The following is a 19,358-nucleotide window of genomic DNA, read 5'->3' as shown; positions in this document are numbered from 1 at the left end:
GAGGGCTGGGAGCGGGCAGTGGGAGGGGTTAGCTCTAGTGGCGGGGTGACGGTGGCGGGTTTTGGGGCTGTTGTGGGAAGAGAGGGGGGTGGGGCTCTATTCTAATGTGTTGAGTCTGGGTGGAGGAAGGGTAGAGTTGTGCGGCGGTAGGCAAATTCCTGGTGGAGGACGGTTGGTGTAGGTTGGCAGTCAGAGGCGGGTGGGTGGGATGGAGGGGGTGCTCGAACTGGGTCCTGTGGCTAGTTTGGGGATGGTGTTTGGCCTGATAGGCGATCCTAGCTTGAGGCAGGGTAGGAGCGGAGGTCCTCTTTAACGTGCGGAAAAGGGAGTGGAAGAACTCGAGGTTCTCATTTTTAGCCTGAATCAGTATGGTGCCATTATCGAAAATGGTTGTGGAAATGGAGCCGGTCAAGGACTGGTGATTTTGCAGAGAGATGGTAAGTTTGCGGCTGAGTGCTGTGATGGTGGTTTTGGCGACTCGGAGGTGGGTATTAAGGCTGTTGATCCAGTGTTCCGGTCTAACCGTGTAAAAGATGAGGTCCATTTTTATGTGGCCTCTAGATGAGCAGTGGTACGTGTCTGCGATAAGTGTTTCTGGGAGTTTTCTGATGGTTTTCAGTTTTAGGAGTTTTTTAGCTTTGGTCGAAAGTCTATGGGGGTAGGAAATGTCGAAAGCGTTATGCCCATGTGGAGTTAGGTAATTTGTGGTTGGGCAGGGGTAATCGTAGGAATGTATGAATGGGGGCATCTTTGCGCGGTTGAGGAGAGAAGAGGGAGTATCCAAAATACGGGGGGTCGCAATTTGCAATACAGGGGGAGGAGGATCTAGGCAAGGGGGCCGGGCGGAGGTGCTGTGTTCTTTAAGTAGTGAAAGGGTTGTTTGTAGTCTAGGAAACAGTAAGGCAGGGGCCTGCACGATAGAGAGGACTGAGATGTCGGCAGGGGGGACAAGCTGCCTAAGAGGGGTGATGAGGGTAGTGGGCTTTGTAACGGGAGTGTATGTGCTACAGTCGGCTGAATTGTTAAAGAACAGCTTGGAGATCCGGGGCACTTCACTTTTGCCTGGGATATTGTTGCTAAATTGGTGAATGCAGGTGGTGGTAGTCTCAACCTCTCCTGTTGTTAATTACTCTTGAAGGTATGCATGTGGATGGTGGACTGCTCGACTCCTTCTGCTAAGAAGATCCAGAGAGAGGGCGACTTATGTTCCTACAGTCAGTCGAAGTTGGCGGCCATTTTGGGGTCAGGCGGCCCTAGGTCGAGAAAGGAGAGAGTGTATATTAAACATTAGTAAACATTTCACTGATGCCATATTTATGAAAAAAAATCTTTCTTGAACACCTTTTTTACATTTTTTCCCAAGAAACTTCACAACGGACGTTTCCATGAGTGGATGTATGATTGATTTTCCTTCATATGCTCCTCAGATATACCATTAAAAAAGTTCACAAAGGTGCCTTTTTTGCCTTTTCCACCATTTACCAACCAGAAAGCATAGTGAGATACGTGTGTGTGTATGTGACCGTGTGTGTTTTATCAAATAACTCTGATTTATCACCATTTGGGCAGCACAACACCCACTTTTAAAGTACAAGTGAGGTGCACCTGAACTTTGAGAAAAATATATCACTGCAAATTTTTGCCAAAATTTGTGGTTCCACGTTATGGTGATGACTTTAACAAATCAATCAACGCAGTAGCTCATTCTATGTTCATCTATCCCTACAGATACCAATTCAGTTTCGATATTACAAGGGGCATTTTTCCCCTTTTTCTTTTGTTTTTGACATACCAATTTTGCATGACTTTTTTAAGAAATAGGCATCCAATATATATAAAACAACAGATATATTTTGAGTGGAGTAGGGATGGTATTCACAAGCACCTCGAAACCTCAGATCCAACCACCTCCGCCTCATGCACTGCCCCCGCTTTCGTCTTACACGCACGGGAGGTAGGTCCCTTGCAGTGTCCACCTCCAAACTATGGAATCAGCTTCCCTCTGAGATAAGGTTTCTGACATCTGAACCCCTATTCCGGAAAAAGCTAAAGACCTGGCTATTCTCCCAGATCTAATTTCAGTCCTTCCTGTCACACTCCCCTGACCCTCCTGAGATATTGTCTTCAGCACCGGGACACCTCCGTTGGAGGTAGCTGTGCGCTCTACAAAATACTAAATAAATAAAATAAATAAATAAATATTAGGTTCTTACGAGAAAGCCCTGGGGACGGCTTACGAAACATGTTGACCCAGTAGGGGGCATCACATTAAGGCACACCCCATACGTCTCATCCCACATTTTAATATTTCGAGCTAGGGAAGTGAATACAATTTGTTTTTTCCACTAGCCAGGGAATTTTTACAACTCACCCCACATTCTTTATAGACCCTACCACTCTCACTCTCACACTACACATAGGCCCACATGCATCAAGCATTTTTGCAGTCGCAGACGGTGCGATTCCTTAAAATCGGCCGTTTGCGAATGCAAAAGTGCTTGTTGGGATGCATCATGCCATTTTAGAAGTCGCATCTTTTTTACGATTTCTAAAATTGCGTTAGCATTTAAGAAATCGCAATTGTGCGATTTCTTAAATGCTATGCATCATTATAGAAAAATATGCGTTTTTTAAAATTGGAAGTGCAAATTACCACGAAGTTCAACTTCGTGGTAAATTGCGAAATTGTTTAAAAATGCACAAAAATGCATTTTTTAAACTGTAAAGTTACACACACACATGTCCTTAGGACATGTGTGTATGTAACTTATGCTGAAAAGTACATTTCAGGGGTGCATGGGGGGGTCCTTTGGACCCCCCCCTGCACCCATGAAATTTTCTAAGTGCCACTCGCAATTTCCATTGACTCCTATGGGCCTTTTGGCCCATAGGAATCAATGGGAATTGCGAAAATTAAGTTAAGAAATCTGTATTTCTTTGGGATTCGGTAAAAAATGCGATTTTTACCGAATCCCACAAGAATACCGAAAATATTGATGCATATCATTTTGCATTTCTTAATTTGCGATTCCTTATTTTTCGCAAATTAAGAAATGCAAAAAGACACAATGATGCATGTGGGCCATAGTATATTTCACAAAAAAAGTGCTCCCACGTCTCCATAGATTGAAGCACGCCCTGCCCCGTAGAGGGACGGGAAGATCCCTATGATGAAGCATGACACTAAGGGATTCTTGGTGTGTGATGGTATTTTAAAAACACTTTTGCCTAGATGCATCAAACAGAATCGCATTCGCAAACGGTGCGAATCGCAAAATTCGGCCGTTTGCGAATGCAATTCTCAAATTTTGGATGCATCATGCTTTTCGCAATTTTAGGAATCGCAACCATGTTGCGATTTCTAAAATTGCGATTGCATTTAAGAAATCGCAATTTGAGATTTATTAAATGCAATGCATGATTATTTTTAATTTTTATTTTTAAGTTGAACTTCATGCTAATTTACAGAAAACTTTCAAACATGTACAAGTTACATATTTGAAACTTTTAATTTACACACACACTTGTCCTTGGGGCATGTGTGTGTCTAAATGGATCTTAAAGTTACATTTCAGAGGTGCAGGGAGGGGTTCTTTGGACCCCCCCCTGCACCCTTGAAATTGCATTCACATTTTGCGATTCGCAAAATGAAATTCGCAAAATGTAAATGCCTTCCCATTCATTCCTATGGGCCTTTTGGCCCATAGGAATCAATGGGAAGGGTTTCCTTAATTGCGATTCGCAAATTGTGAATCGCAATTAAGGAAAAATACTGAATCGCAAAAAAAATTTGATTTTTTCATGCATTACCATTTGCGATTCCTAAATAGCGATTCCTTAATTTTACGCAATTTAGGAATCGCAAAAAAAAACGTTCATGCATCTACCCATTAGTGCTTTCCCATGACATCTCATGGATCACTAATACACCTTTTTCTAACCACTAAAAAACGAAAAATACATTTCTTTTTGTAGGGTACAATGTTATTGTTTTCCTTTTGAATGCTCATGATCTTTGGAAAAAGAAGAACATTTGGTGTGGATACTTTGGGCCCGATTCATAGAATGAACTTAAGACTCAAGCCTAAACTTACTACTAGTTTGGTATTCACAGAATGCACTTACTACTTTTGGCATTCACAGAATGAACTTACTACTTTTGGTATTCACATAAGTTAGGATTTTGTCTTAAGTCTGTCTTAAGTCTGTCTTAAGACAAAATCCTAACTTCTGTGAATACCAAAAGTAGTAAGTTCATTCTGTGAATGCCAAAAGTAGTAAGTGCATTCTTTGAATACCAAAATAGTAGTAAGTTTAGGATTGAGTCTTAAGTTCATTCTGTGAATCGGGCCCTGTATGTTGAAAAACAGCTTTGGGAGCGTAAGCAAAGAAAATGGCTTACCAATGGGGTGGAAGTCTCAGCAGTTAAAGGGTTAAAGGAATGGCAAACACGTGTGAAAATCATGCACCTGAGGACCAGTATGGCATTGAATAGTTCTTCTTTTTCCGGTATTCATGCACAATCAGGAAGATTCAAAACTCCAATTGAAGCACTCAGAAGAATTGTTGACAGGTGGGCAGTGCAGCACCTGACTTAGGGCCCGATTCACAGAACTAACTTAAGACAAAATCCTAAACTTACTACTATTTTGGTATTCACAGAATGCACTTACTACTTTTGGTATTCACAGAAGTTAGGATTTTGTCTTAAGTTTGTTTTAAGACAGACTTAAGACAAACTTAAGACAAAATCCTAACTTCTGTGAATACCAAAAGTAGTAAGTGCATTCTGTGAATACCAAAATAGTAGTAAGTTTAGGATTGAGTCTTAAATTCATTCTGTGAATCGGTCCCTTAGTATCTATTGCTGTTGAATAAGCAATAGAGTAGTTTGTGTCCTCAATAGTTTTATCCTCACAACTTGGTCTAACTATGTGGATGAGGGTTCCATCATCCTGCACTTCAAGCCTTCCCTCCATTCAATGTCTACCTAACCATCAGCGAGGTCCATGTAATCCAGTAATCCAGAGGAACAAAATCATTTGGGTGCACTGAGGAACCAAGGAATCATGGCAGCTCTGAAGAGATGTCTATGAAGTGGTGGAGGGAGCCCCATTAATGATATACTCAGTCACTACTCCTCAAGCATTCCATGGGTTTCCCCAGGTGCTATGACTCAAATTCCAAATTGCCTCCTGCAGCCACTATACTCCTGGGAGATATTCTCTCTGCAAATAGTAACAAGGGGCACTGGCAGTGACCACTGCCCTCACTCCTAACAGCCCAATTGCGATATCAGGAGGCCCCAGGAGCACAGTTCTCAAACTTTTCTTTCATTGGCTACTGTAAACCAGCAATCTGTGCCTTGGCCTTGCCCCAGTGGGCTTGTCCTCCTAGGGGGTTCCAGCTGGCTCAGCATGTCTCCCTCTGTGTGTCTTGTTACAGGTGTTCCAATCAGGCCTATCCTAGGGCCACTCCTATCTCACTGTGCTGGGTCCCACAGGCCTCCAACCTCCACATGTGGCAACAGTTCAGCTCACAGGTGCCTGACTTACCCTCAACCCAGTTTCTCCTCTCTGTAGGCCAGTCCAACTTGTGTAGCTCCGCCCACCTCCTCCGTAGCCATGGACTGAATCACCATGCAGCTCTCCTCTCAAATTATGTTCCACAGCTCACCCAGAGTCCGCAGACCTACCATTCTCACATTGCAGGCAGCCCTCCTCTGCAAACATCTCTTCCATCCCATGCCACAACAAGTTGCAGCTCTGTCCATCACTCAGTGCACTTGACTGTCATGGCTGTCCCCAGCGGCTCCTCTTTATGGACTCCTCGGCACTGGAGGTAGGGGTCAGATGTCTTTTGTAGTTGGATGGGTTGTCTGCGTTAGGATAACTGAAGGATTTTTTCTGATGATATGGTGCGCACAAGGAGCATGTCGAATTAGCCATCAGGTAAGCCCCAAGATGTACTGCTTTGTGGCAAATTAAGCAGTCTGTCTTGTGTTCTTCATTTGGAATTACTGTTGTAAAATCCCAATTTGGGGAAAAGTGATTTGGGAAAAGAGAATCTTTACAGTTCCCAGCCCAAAACTTGTGGCTGACTTAGACTGGGGTTGCTTTTATTTAGGGCAATCTGGGCCAACAGGGCCAACAGATGCTGCTATTTGTTGGATTTCAGAATAATTAAGACAGTTGGTGCTGGCTTGAAAGCACCCTGAATATAGGTAAATTACACATCTACAGAGTCACCCTCAACATGAGCAACAAGCTAACTTCCTATTCTGCTCCTTCCACAGGAGCTATAATATATTAGTGCTCCTGGTACATTTTCTGCAAAGATTGCATTTATTGGGGTGATTCCAATTTAGACCCACTAGTCTCATCCATGACTGGTATGAATGCAGCACTCGGAGATATGGTCTTTGGTGTTGATGGTAATATCAAGGATCCAGGAGTAATTCCAATGTATCCAGGCCAAGATGGAGATCCCTGCATCAGGTATACTGTGAAATGTGTCTTGGTGAAAAAGGGAAGGCGGTCTGAGGCCAGCTCTCTTCCCAGTGCAGGCTCAATTAACCCTGGACACTTCTAGGCAGGGACCAGTTTGCTGGGTGCCATCTTCTTGATTTTGGTATCAAGCAACTTATAAACCTTCTATCCCAGCTGTGTCCACTGACATGTAATAAGAAAAGAAGAAAGACTCAGAGCTGACCATTCAAGTACAGACAACACATGAAACAGTAGCATAACCATGCTAACATATGCAGGCTGATGTGCATACTGGACCCTAAGCTAGACAAAATCCTCATCAAAAACTGAAATAGCATGACAGCATAATAAAAAGGATTTTTTAATACTAATAATTAAAAATTTTAATATAAAAGAGGAAACAATGGCATTGCTGGGTGCGTTACAGAGAGAAACTAGTGATGCATCTATATATACATTTTCTGGACATAAGTTTAGGTGAAAATGCAAGCTAAAACATGCCATTTTAAATAATAATAATGACTGAAATTAACAATGTATACTTATCTCAAGAAACTATGACTCATGCCCCCACAATGCACTGTGGTGTTATCAGATGTTGCATTGATGTTATCAATGATGTGATAGAGCATGTCATGAGTGAAGTAGCATGTGGGGTTATTAGGAGTGCCTGGCGAGGCTGAGAGTTATAGTTATTTTAGGGCATGCTTTAAATAAGAAAATAAAGAGGAGAAATAATTGAATTTCTCATCCTTAAGCCTCACTATGGAAAGCTGAGTATTATTACATATTCCCAGGTTACAGGTTACCATGAGTCGATGCATGGGAATGCCCATGATCCACACATACAATGTTTTCCCAGTGCAAGATAACAAATGACTGGTCTATTTTTGGATTTACTACACCAGGCAAAGGCTGCACTACAAAAGTGACAACCCAGATGCAAAATAGTAGTACATTTTCCACACAGCATCTCCATCTTTATGGATAATAATCAAACCCCCAAGTCTGCAAAATGTAAAATTCTCAAAGATATTTCATGCTAAACATCCACTCTTGACCATTGTTACTTCATTTGTATGATGTTAACTGCCCCTCTACTAATTTCGCCACATCTATACTCCTCAGAAAAGTCCCTGGAAGATCTAAACTGTCAGTTTAGGTGTATAATTGGGCCACCACTCCAGAAACGCAGGCCTGCACCACATTTACATGAATATTGTTCAGCCTTGCGTTTCCCCCTGCGCTGGAACTACACTTAGCAGTGTAGTGCCAATGGAGGCACCCTTGCACCATACTGCAGGGGTGTCTGCGTGCAGGGGAAAGATTGTTTATGTACAGGAAGGTCACCATTCCTGTAAATAAACAGTCTTTAAATGTTATTTTGTCACTTCTGTGTGTGCTGCTTAATGCCACAAATCACAAAATGTCACAAAATGTCATTTAAAAAAAAAAGATTGTTTATGTTCAGAAAGGGGGTCCTTTCTGTACAATAACCCAAGGCTTTTTGTTTTTGTCTGCCTTGTGCAGCACAGATGGAAAACGCAAAAACAAGGAGAAATAAACATTTCTGCTCGTTTCATCAACTTAAGACCAGGTATTCCTTGGTCTTAATTTTGTGCTGCCTCCTATTTACGCCACCCTTGTAAATAGTGGGCAGCGTCAAAATCAATGGGTGTTCAGGAGGAATGCCCACCGCAACACCCACTGCCCACACCTTTCACCTAAGCATAGTATGAAAGGGTGCCTTATTTACAAGTCAGTGTTAAGCCACGTTAAGTGGCTTAAGGCTGCCCTATAAATAAGGCGAGGCCCCTATCACTATCACAATGTCACTGAAAATGACGATGTGATGGCGATAGGGGCTTGTACATATGCCCCTTAGTCTAAGGTGCTTTAAAATGCATGACTCGCGTCAGCTTTTCAGAACCTCTCTTTTACAAACTTTCTCTAATTCCTTTCTGGTTGTGACCTGTCCTCCTAAAAACAAAAACTACTGTGCATAAAACTAGGATACCTGCTTTTATATATCAAATTACCTGAGCCTGGAAAAGCACTTGAACATACTTTCATTAACTGTGCATTTTTTTTCTATCAGAGAATCCATGTTTATAAGACTGCAGTTTTTCTCAACGATGGAGCTAGAGAAAAAAAAGGTTTTCCTTTTAGTGGATTGTCCTGAGCATTCTTCCTTATAGGAACTGATTGTCTAGATCAATGGGTTTATGTATGATGTAAAAGTTTTTCGTTTTTGTTAAGTCCTATTTATCAGAATGTATACAAGTTTTTATGTGGTTAGAAACAACCACGTATACAGGCTGTATCTATCCTATTGCCCACTTTTCCATCCATCAATTCATTCTCACATTCACCCATCCTCTTGCTTACACAACTACACAAATACTCTAATCAGTGGAGAAGCACTCTTACTTGCAAAGCATCCCAACCTCTTCACTTTTCCAAAATGTGTTAACAGGTTTGTCTGAGTTACTTTATTGTTGTCTGTGCATAAGAAAAGAATATGAGGTCTGAAAACTCCACCTGAGCGACCATAGTATTTTTTTTACATTATTTTTATTTGCTAAACAGATTTTAGATTCATATGGTAAAGACTGGAGAACATATATTTATCATGATATCACGCAGAGCAGCACAGCAAGTCACCTTGTTGCACTATCTGCATGACAGGGAGAAGGCAGGAACTTGCTATACTTAACATTGTGTGGTGCATCCTGCCTTTTCCCAGAGCTGGTGCACAATGTGCTGCCTAGAGCCAACTCAGGCACTCTTGCACCATGGTGCAAGAGTGCCTGCGTTGTTAGCAAGATTGTTTTCTGTGCAGGAAGGGGCATCTTCTTGCACAAAAATAATCCTAAAAGGCATTTTCCTCTTTCTAAAGGAGGAAAAAAACTAGAAGAAGTAAATTATGCCTTAACTGGGGAGGCATAGCAGTATAGTCTTTTCCCAGATCTACCACTTATGGTATGAATGGGAAAGCATCAGAATCCATGGGTTTTGCATGGGAATGCCCACACTGCATGCATTGAACAGAATGGGGAAGAGCAATGTGGAGATTTGTGCTGTGTTGTGTTACTCTGGATTTATGAAGCCACTCAAGTCCATGCAAGGTGGCCTTATGTGGCTTGGAAAATCGTATCTCAAGGGTTGAGTCGCTTTTGCACCCCGAAGCGACAAATCCCTTGATAAATCTGGCCCTGGATATACCTTAAGATTAGTAATATACAAAAACATATATTTGGTTGGCTCGATAGTGACCTAGCTGCCTCCTTTGTCTACCTACAGTGTGTGTGTTATCTGGACAGGGGGTGCTGTCGAGCTGCAATTGTATTATTTACAGCGTGCAATGAAGGTGAGGTTTTAGTTCATTTACTGATAGTCCTTTCCACATCAGGGGCCTCATTTATGAGGCCTTGCGTCAGTCTTGCGCTTCCGATGCGTCACTTTTTGTGATGCATCGGCGGCGTAAAACATGCCTCCTGTTGCGCTCTATTTACAAAGTGACGCATCTAGGTAGATGCGTCACTTTGTAAACCCCTGCGCTACATTATACCTGCGTCAGGTATAATCTATGCAGGGGGGGCATTTCCCCGCAAAAAGCCTCGTAGAAGTGACGCAGTGAAATCTCTGAGATTTCACTGTGCCACTTCTAGGACACTGTTGCGTCAAAATCTTGCGCCTGCCTCACAGCAGGCGTAAGACTGACGCAGGCCCTTTCACATGGGGCTGGCCCCATGTGAAACGATGCATTGCTGGAGTTGCGTCACTTTTGTGACACACTCCAGCAATGCGTCACTTTTGCACTTACAGATACGTCAGAAATACTGACGTATCTGTAACTCCTTGAGACATGATGCGTCACACATTAAATATGACGCATCAGGTATGTTGCAAGGAGTGCGCACTGAGAAGTGACGCATCGCTGCTTTCACGCAGCGATGCGTAATTTCTCATAAATGAGGCCCCATTTATGCATTAGGATATGCGTTTCTTGTAGCAAACAATGTTGTTACTGTGTTAACTTTCCTGCAAAGTTCACTGACCCACAGGTGAAGAAAAACATTGATAGACTCACGACGCATATCATTCTGCCCTATCATATATATAAAAATGGTATGAACTGTAATGAACGTCCACTCGTAAAATATTAATTGCATCCTTCATGAAGAACAGGGCGGCTGAGCGCAGAGGAATAAACAACGTCATACTTCATTTATGGCGACAAAGATAAGATAGGGAAAGCAGTGTTATTGCCCCGCTGCACATAGTACAAAGTTTAATTAGCGTGAGCGAGACTGTTTGTACCGTAACATTATTTGCGTTGTCACAGTCAGGAACAACGTCTCCAATCTGCACTCCCTCGATGGAATCTTTATAAAAATCAGGCTTTAATCAATTGAATGTTAAAATTCCAATATAATGTATCATATACATTTTTCTACATATGAATTTTTAACATAGGTAATATAACACGTCTGCCTCGGCTCAGAAAAAAACGGTGCAGTATTCACAAAAAAGTAGTAATTCTACACCCATAAAAGTAGGTGCACATTTAAGACTTATGAAAATTAACAAACATTTCCAGTAGTACGGATAGAAAGTTGCTAAGTTTAGAAGGATGCATATGAGGCATTGAGGGGCGATAATTGTATCGCCTGTTTTTCATAATATGCCCCTGAGTGCTCTGTGCAAACGCACATTTTTCTGTTGTTTTATTCTTAGTTAAAAAAAGTATTTTAATGAAAGCCCTTTTTTTCACATCTTCAGATAATCCAGGGGTGATCCATCCCCTTCCTATCCTAGAATAGTGGTTACTCTAGTCATGGATGGGGTAACCAAGCTGGGAAGGAATTGGATTTCAGTCTCTGAGTGCTCATATATTTGGGTGTTTCCAACTTTACAAGATATGCCTTTCAAACACATCTTCCCACACCTGGGTTGGATTTCATAATGCCGCTTATTTGGAATTGGTGCCAAGTAGCATTTTGCCATGAAACATTTTGTGCATTCTATTTACCTGCCTTGCCACTTTAAAGTGCAGGTGAGTAGAAGTGAATTATTTACCGAGTCCAAGAGAGCATCTCATGTATCTGTCGGTCAAGCCGATCTTTTAATTACTTACCACAGCTAATGCACCATTCTACTATTGATTTTTAGAGTGAAATCAAGAAATAGCATAAGATTGCCTTAGGGCATATTGAGCTCCATCATTGATCTGCATGTAGGAATCAATGTTGATTAAGAGGTTTGAAGTCAATACAACATTTATCTCTCTATTTTCCAGTTATTTTTTTCTAGAATGCCAACCCATAAGATTGTATATTGGTAAGGGGTAACTGAGAGGCATATTATCAAGACAGGCATTAAAATTAGGCGATAAAATTATCGCCGTTTTAGCAGCAGAAAACTGCTTCTAAAACGGCAATAATGGGCTTGATAATATGCTCCATGGAATTCCAATTGAAGCCCATGCTAGATGTGAAGGACATCTAACATGGGCTTCAATTGGATTTCCATAGAGCATATTATCAAGCCCATTATCGCCGTTTTAGCGGCAGTTTTCTGCCGCTAAAACGACAATAATTTTATCGCCTGTTTTGATAATATGCCACGGAGTGCTTCGTTGCACCATCTACCAGGAAAAAATGCAATGCTACTTTTAAAATAAATGAACAAAAGAAACAAGAATACTAAGTGAGCAACATGTAAGTAATAATGTAAGTGTCCAGATGGGTTGAAGAACTGAAGTGGTGTTGGAACATTGGAGCGAAAAACAGAAATATTGCTAAGTACGCTTTTCATTGCTGTCTGCACAATAGATTAAAACAAAAAGTGTTTATAGTTCCATACCTGAAACCCTCCGTAGATTGTCCAAATATAAGGTGCTCATTAGCCAATATAAATAGACAGAATTCATGTTTTATTTGAAAATCCTCTGTGCATCAGCACAGGGAAAGTAGTGTATGGCAGGCTGGGAAATTAGGGATGCCTGTCAGACTGACCACTGGACACCTGAGGCTGCAGTCCTAAAGCGGCGATAATGGGCTTGATAATATGCCCTTGAGAATTCCAATAGAAGCCCATGTTCTGGTGTCAACATGTGGTTCTATTGGAATTCTCCAGGGCATATTATCAAGCCCATTATCGCTGCTTTAGCGGCAGTTTTCTGCCGCTAAAGCTGCGATAATTTTATTGCCTTGCTTGATAATATGCCCCCTGGTTCCTGGAATGGACCATGGCGGTTGCAAAGCTTGTCCATTGAATGTTTTAAAAAATACACTGCTGATGGCCATTGCTAACGTGGAAACACCTACAATTCAAAGTAGAAAACACAGCCGATCTCAGACTGTGATCTTTTGCTACTACACTCCAGCATAGCGAGACACATCACATCCTTTGAAAGAATGCACCCCATAACACACAATTCCATCACATACACGCCACACATGTTTTATGCACTCATATCTTTGTCATACCTTGGTTTAAGCACATTTACCGCTTCCTTCAATGTAACTCACTGATTTATATTTTTGCACAATATCACCTGACACAATAATCCACGTTTTTCAGACACCGACTTGACAGTGATAGTGGTCAAAATTACTGGAGTAGAGCAATAAATCTTTGAAATTAAATGTGGGACAGGATAGTCCATACAGTGAATGCTGTGGGTACCACCCTGCACACAAAAGAGGACATCAGGAAGACACGACCTGAAGATGAGGGTCAAGACACTGGACTCCAGACACCACCAGAAGACTGGCAGTGGTCCTCCTGGACCACCATTAGAACTCACACATTGGGAGGAGAAGGTGCACACCATCCTGCATTCAGAAGGCTTGACTGGTATAACAGGGGGATTGAAGTCAGGAAAGTAACAACACAACAACAGTCAACACATGTCTATGTTTGAATGCACACATCACTGCTCTTGCCATAGTAATGTCCATATGCTCTACAAACATGCATTAGCCAAAGTATCAGAGATGTGTGATGATCATTAACTATCAGTAGCCCTGTACATAAGATCAAACATGGGCCTATCTCCATCACACAACCCACATGTGAAAATACTGCCTGGAAGTTCATTATTATCTATTCACCATTCCACGACCTTTATCATGTGTAAATGTGTAATAGTATGAGCCGGTACCACTACATCTTGCAAATCTGTATGTATCTTAAACCCAGTTTAGCTACTATAAGTAAGTGGGAGGAGAAACTAGAACAACTACCATGAGGGCCTGTTGCTTCATCACTAAACAAGAGGCACTTGTTTCCTTTCTTCATACTCACTTGTCAGCCATCTTTCAGCTGAAGTTCAATTCAATTCAAAATATCTTTATTCGATTGTTGTGTGCAATCATAAAAGTACAAGTAAATTTCAAATATACAATTTAAAAAAGAGAATATAAAAATACAGTAATTCATTGGATTCATAAGCAGAACAATTACATTTTAAAGTGCAGTTACGATTAAAAATACATTTGTAAAGTGCAGTTATGTAGTCATACGTTTCCTGATAATCATCACATTCCTTAGGTACAAAGATGTTGTCGCTACAGATACATGATTATCTAGCACTTGCATGCTAATCATCGCCGCACGGCAATGACGAAATCCTAAAACTCTTAAGAATGGCAATAGGACAATTTTCCTCATTTCATGATACAGTTTACAAAATAAAACTACATGAATGGTACTCTGGGGGGAGACATTGTCACAGGAACAACATGGTAGATCGTGCGTCCAATTGTTAATCGTAGGAAAGCTAACCAGTCTGTGGAAGATGTTGAATCGGAAGCGTGAAAGTAAAAAACGCTCACAATTGTTATTTACATAAATTAAATAGGGCTGAATCTTAAAAGTTGCTAAAACCAATTGGTGCTGCTGAACAGAAGGTTTTAAGACCTCCACAGCAACCCGGTGAGATTCTAAGAGGGCTAAACACTCCTTATTTAAATATTTTCGTGAGATTTCTGAAATATCCAAGGGGTTCGAGAAATATTCCTCTCTCCTAATATCTTTCAAAAAGTTAAAAACATACTTCACCCAAGGTATTTTACTAGCACCCTCCATCTTCAAAATGTCTGTTAGAACAGCTCTGTTTAAGTGTGTTGCCTCTTGAGTCCAGAGTCTGTGCCATAACAGCACTGGCTCTACTTTGATCAGATCTGAGATGTAACGGAGGCCCAATTCAGAGTGACAGTTAAAGTTAGAGGAGCTTTTGGAAAGTGCCAATATATATTTTACAAAGGTATTTTCAGGAACCTGAATAGGTAATGAGTTTGCAAAACCCCAGACCCCACTACCGTAGGTAGCACCTGCTACACATTTAGCTTTGTATATTTTTATCAACTCTACAGGGGGTCTGGTCCCTAATTTTTTGGAAAAGATTTTAAGAGCAGCGGTTGTTCTGGTAAGCTCAAGTTTTTTCGCAGAGACAGCTTGGGACCATGTCTCATATTGGGCAAAAAGTATCCCCAAGTAGGTAAAATGTTTAGCGAATTCGAGCTTCTGTCCCGCTATAAAAATTGGCCTCTTAGATTTAATTTGTCTGCCGCAATACATAGTGAAAGTCTTTGAAGTATTGACTTTCTGGCTTAACTCATTCATAAAGTGAGAAAAGCTGTCAACCACCCGCTGTAGACCCACTTGAGTACGTGACATGAGTACAGCGTCGTCAGCGTACAAAAGTGCTGGTATTGGGCGACCACCTACAAAAGGGGGATCTGAACTGTCTTTGCACAAGGCTTCTTCCAATCCATTTATGTACAAATTAAAAAGGAAGGGGGCCAGAACGCATCCCTGTCTGACCCCACTCCTGATTGGTATTTGGTCTGTGCACTCTCCCTTAAGTCCATAGCGAATGCCGGCCGACGCGTTGCTGTATAAACGTTTAAGATAATAAATAATGTTTAGATCAACCCCTAATTTTTCCAATATCATCCACAGTTTAGAGTGCACCACGCAATCAAACGCGGCCGAGAGATCCACGAAGGCCAAAAACAAGTTACCTTGTTTAGCCCTCGTGTATTTCCCGACCAACATCATCAAATTCAGTCCCTGTTCTACGGTCCCCAAGCCGGAACGAAAACCATACTGAAGATCAGACAGAACGGAGTTTGCCTCCGCCCAGTCCAAAAGTCGGTCCAAAATGACTCTGCCCGCTATTTTAGTAAAGGAGTCCAGTAAAGAAATGGGCCTATAACAGTCTGGGTCCTGTCTGTTTCCTTTTTTATAAATCGGGACAATGACAGATTCCACCCTGGTGGGGAGGAAGTCGGTAGCGCAACTGGCATTGAGCACCTGGACCAGAAGGGGCGCCCACAGAGATGGAATACTTTAAATAGATCTATGGGGACCCCGTCTGGGCCAGGCGCCTTAGCGCCCTTACTTCCACTCAGGGCCTTTTCAACCTCCTCGAGAGTAAAGAAAAGATCGTTACTCGGGGGATAGTCGGGAGGACAGGTCAAAGACCCCATATAATCTTCACCTTTATGCTTGCCTCCCTCATATACTCTCGAGAAGTGGCTAACCCAGTCTGTTTCAGGTATTGCTATATCTATTTTTGGCCCCACCTCCTCACTAAGAAAAGGGGTTCTCACTGTTTTCCAAAAGCTCGCGCTGTCATTTCTTTTGGAAGCTGAATAAAGAGCCTCCCAGGCTTCGACCTCAGGGTATTTTTCCTGTCTCTAATGGCCATTTTATAATCTTTCCTGAGTCTGAAGATGTCCTTTGCAGATTTAGGTTTTTTATGCAGCGCCTTTTTTAGGGCTGTATAAGCCCTGGTGCATCTGGAATCAAACCAACCTCTCTCCTTATTCTGATTCTTCAGTTGCCTAGTCAGGGAGTTTTTAATTTTGTTCGAAATAACTAAAAAGGAAGCAGGATAGGTTTCAGGTGGTAAGCCTGTCTCTAAACATACAGCTATTTCTGAGAAACATTTTTCAACCACCTTTTTAATTGTCTCTGCCTCATTTATCATAGCCCATTTCAGAGTATAACCATTAGTCTTGCCAATTGCTAAATCGGCGACTAAGCTGTTACCGACCCCAGCACTAGACAATAGTGATGGGGTAGGCAACAGGACAGACACGCAAAGTGGAAAATGATCACTCAGTGCTATATCATGAACATTAAAGGAAAGTATTCTGTTCCCATAAGTATTGGAAACTGTGATATAGTCTATAGTTGAGGAGCGACCTCTACCATTGAATGTTGGGGCTGGTGTGGGGGCAGAGTTACACATTTCCTTTGCAAAACCTAAGTCGAAATTAGCTAGCAAAATATTAAATTGTTCCACTAAGAGATTATGTTTAAAATGGAAACGTCCCACACCATCATCTCTTGCTACACCGCACCTATTGTCCTTAATCAGTTCACACAGTTTACAGTTAAAATCTCCCAGTATAATCAACATCAGTTTATGGTTAAAAAGTTTCCCCCGGGTAGACAGCACTTTAGTCAATTTCCTTAAAACATTTATGACATCCTCACAAGGGATATTATTATATATATTAACAACGAGAATTGGGATGTCTCTGGTCTGATGGAGAACTAACATTTGAAAGTAAGTGTCTTTGACAGGTTCAGTAATTTTCTCAAAGACCAATCTATTTGATAGATAAACACTCAGACCACCTTTCGGCCTCCCATGGGGAACAGCTACAGCTGGGATACAAAAAGTTCTGTAGCCTATCAAATGCACAGGTTCAACACTCCATGTTTCTTGAAAGCAAAGCAAGTCCTGAGAGTGAACAAAATCCATAAAAATAGGATGATCCACTTTGGATCTAATACCGGCTATATTCCAGGACGAAATTTTAAGCTCCGTTAAGCTCTTTGATGGAATAGGCTGGGCTGCAGGAGATATCAAGGTGGAGTTGACATACAAAGGAGGGGCCAAATGATTGCTCCAAGTTATCTTCTGCTGCCCGAACATCCCCACCGAGCTCCACAACATCACACGTGGTTAACATAGCTGGTAAGTGTTTCCCCCCAAGTTCATCTGCATATTCATCCATGCAGGGATCAGATTGTGTTACCTCGTTTAAACCTGACACTGCGGGAGTTGTTGGAATAGACCACAGTCAGTCAATATTTTCAAGCCCACTAAGAGTGTCGTAGTAATTGAAGGTAGGGATTCCATATCTTCTGTCCCTTGGTTGTTCACAGTTCATAGTAAGGTAACGATCATGAGGTATACACCTAATAGGTGGAAGAGGAGGGTAAAAGTAACCAAGGGGAAAGATGTTAACAGAATGCGAATCGTATGGCCCCATGGCAGCTCTTTCCAGTATTGTATGAACCAGTTCAGGGGATCGAAAAGATAGAACTACACAATCACCCCTCAATATTTTGGTCGAGGTACCCACCCATCTAGTTCGTCTGGCCATTTTGAACTCTGAGAAAAGGTGACTTTTTAGTCCTACCCTAGATGACAGAAAATGGAGGGATTTATTTCTCAGGGTTGACCAGTTTTCAATGGTGTTAAAAGGGATTGGGGGTACATTTGTTAAAAAAGCTGAAGTTCATCTCACATGCAGGTAGCCATTGGTAAAGTCTGAGGTATGAGAGACTGACATGACTATATCTACAATGAGGGCCTGTTGCTTTAACACTAAACAAGAGGCACCAGTGCCCTTCCTCAATAATCACTTGTCAGCCATGACTCAATTGTTCCCCAGGTCATATGGGCTGATCACTCAACACACACGTATGACTAGTCAGCCTGAACTTCCCCTCGTCTCCCTACATGAAGAAAATGAGGCCATGAGTGATACCATGTCAAGTGTGAAAATCAAATATTATAAACGCATCATGGTGACACCGCCAATATGATTTGCCTGGTGACCCAATGATAATGCACAGGACACTTGAGTACCAATGCTAAAGAAACAACCAAGTTGTGGGCATGCCAGTATTGCACACAACAAGGGTTTGGATTTGATGTACACACATGTTACTCATATATACTGTTCAGTGAAAGTCATTTGGGGATTGCATTTCCATCCCTCATTTCTGCAACAAGCATATTTCCACAGCAAGACAACCAGCCTATATAGGATGTCTCCCATTGTCTAGAAACGAGTCAAACACAAAGGGAAGAGCTATCAATATTTAACCTACACCCCTTAATGTTCTTCACAAGTCTAAACTCACTGTGTCACTATGGTAATAATGATTTAACTGAGCCACATTATCTACATTCTACTCTTCTGTACTACATGTGACACCTAGCTAGGCTACTCACATGAATCTTTCAACTGTGTCATCTGGCATTGGACAGAACTATAAATGTTACTTGGGAGGTTTGAACATTGTGAAATTGGCACTTCCATTGCAACTGATTAGTGTTGGTCACATCATACTACTTCTCTGCAGCGGGTGCCCAGTAGTTCTACATGTAGTTTGTTTAGAAAAACTGACCATTTGGGGATTGCAGGGCCTTGTGTATATAGGTAGTCATGCATTCTATATGGACATTCCATTTGATGACATCAGGCAACTACTTTATGATCCAGGGATCTAGGTTGACAGTGTAATGACATCTTGTGATATACACACATGATGGTGGATTTAGGATATTGTCACACAGGCAATTGACGTAGACTGTGTTAATGACACCATTATGTGTAATTGTGCACAGGTCATGTACTGTTGTATTTTGACGTCGATTGGGTTGAGGGTTAGCAAAAGACATCGAGTTTTGACCGATATCTTGACACTGGGTGGCCTCCATTTTGTATTCATGGCAGCCATTTTGTCTGCCACACACTGCCTCGTGTCGACCATATGTGTTGTCCTACCTTTCTGCTCATGGCCTTTGAATCTGCCCGGCAACAGTCT

Source organism: Lissotriton helveticus, chromosome 1_1, assembly GCF_964261635.1.
Source record: "Lissotriton helveticus chromosome 1_1, aLisHel1.1, whole genome shotgun sequence".
In the NCBI taxonomy this organism is placed as follows: Eukaryota; Metazoa; Chordata; class Amphibia; order Caudata; family Salamandridae; genus Lissotriton; species Lissotriton helveticus.
The sequence above is the reverse complement of the archived record's forward strand: the minus strand, read 5'-3'. Positions refer to the sequence as shown.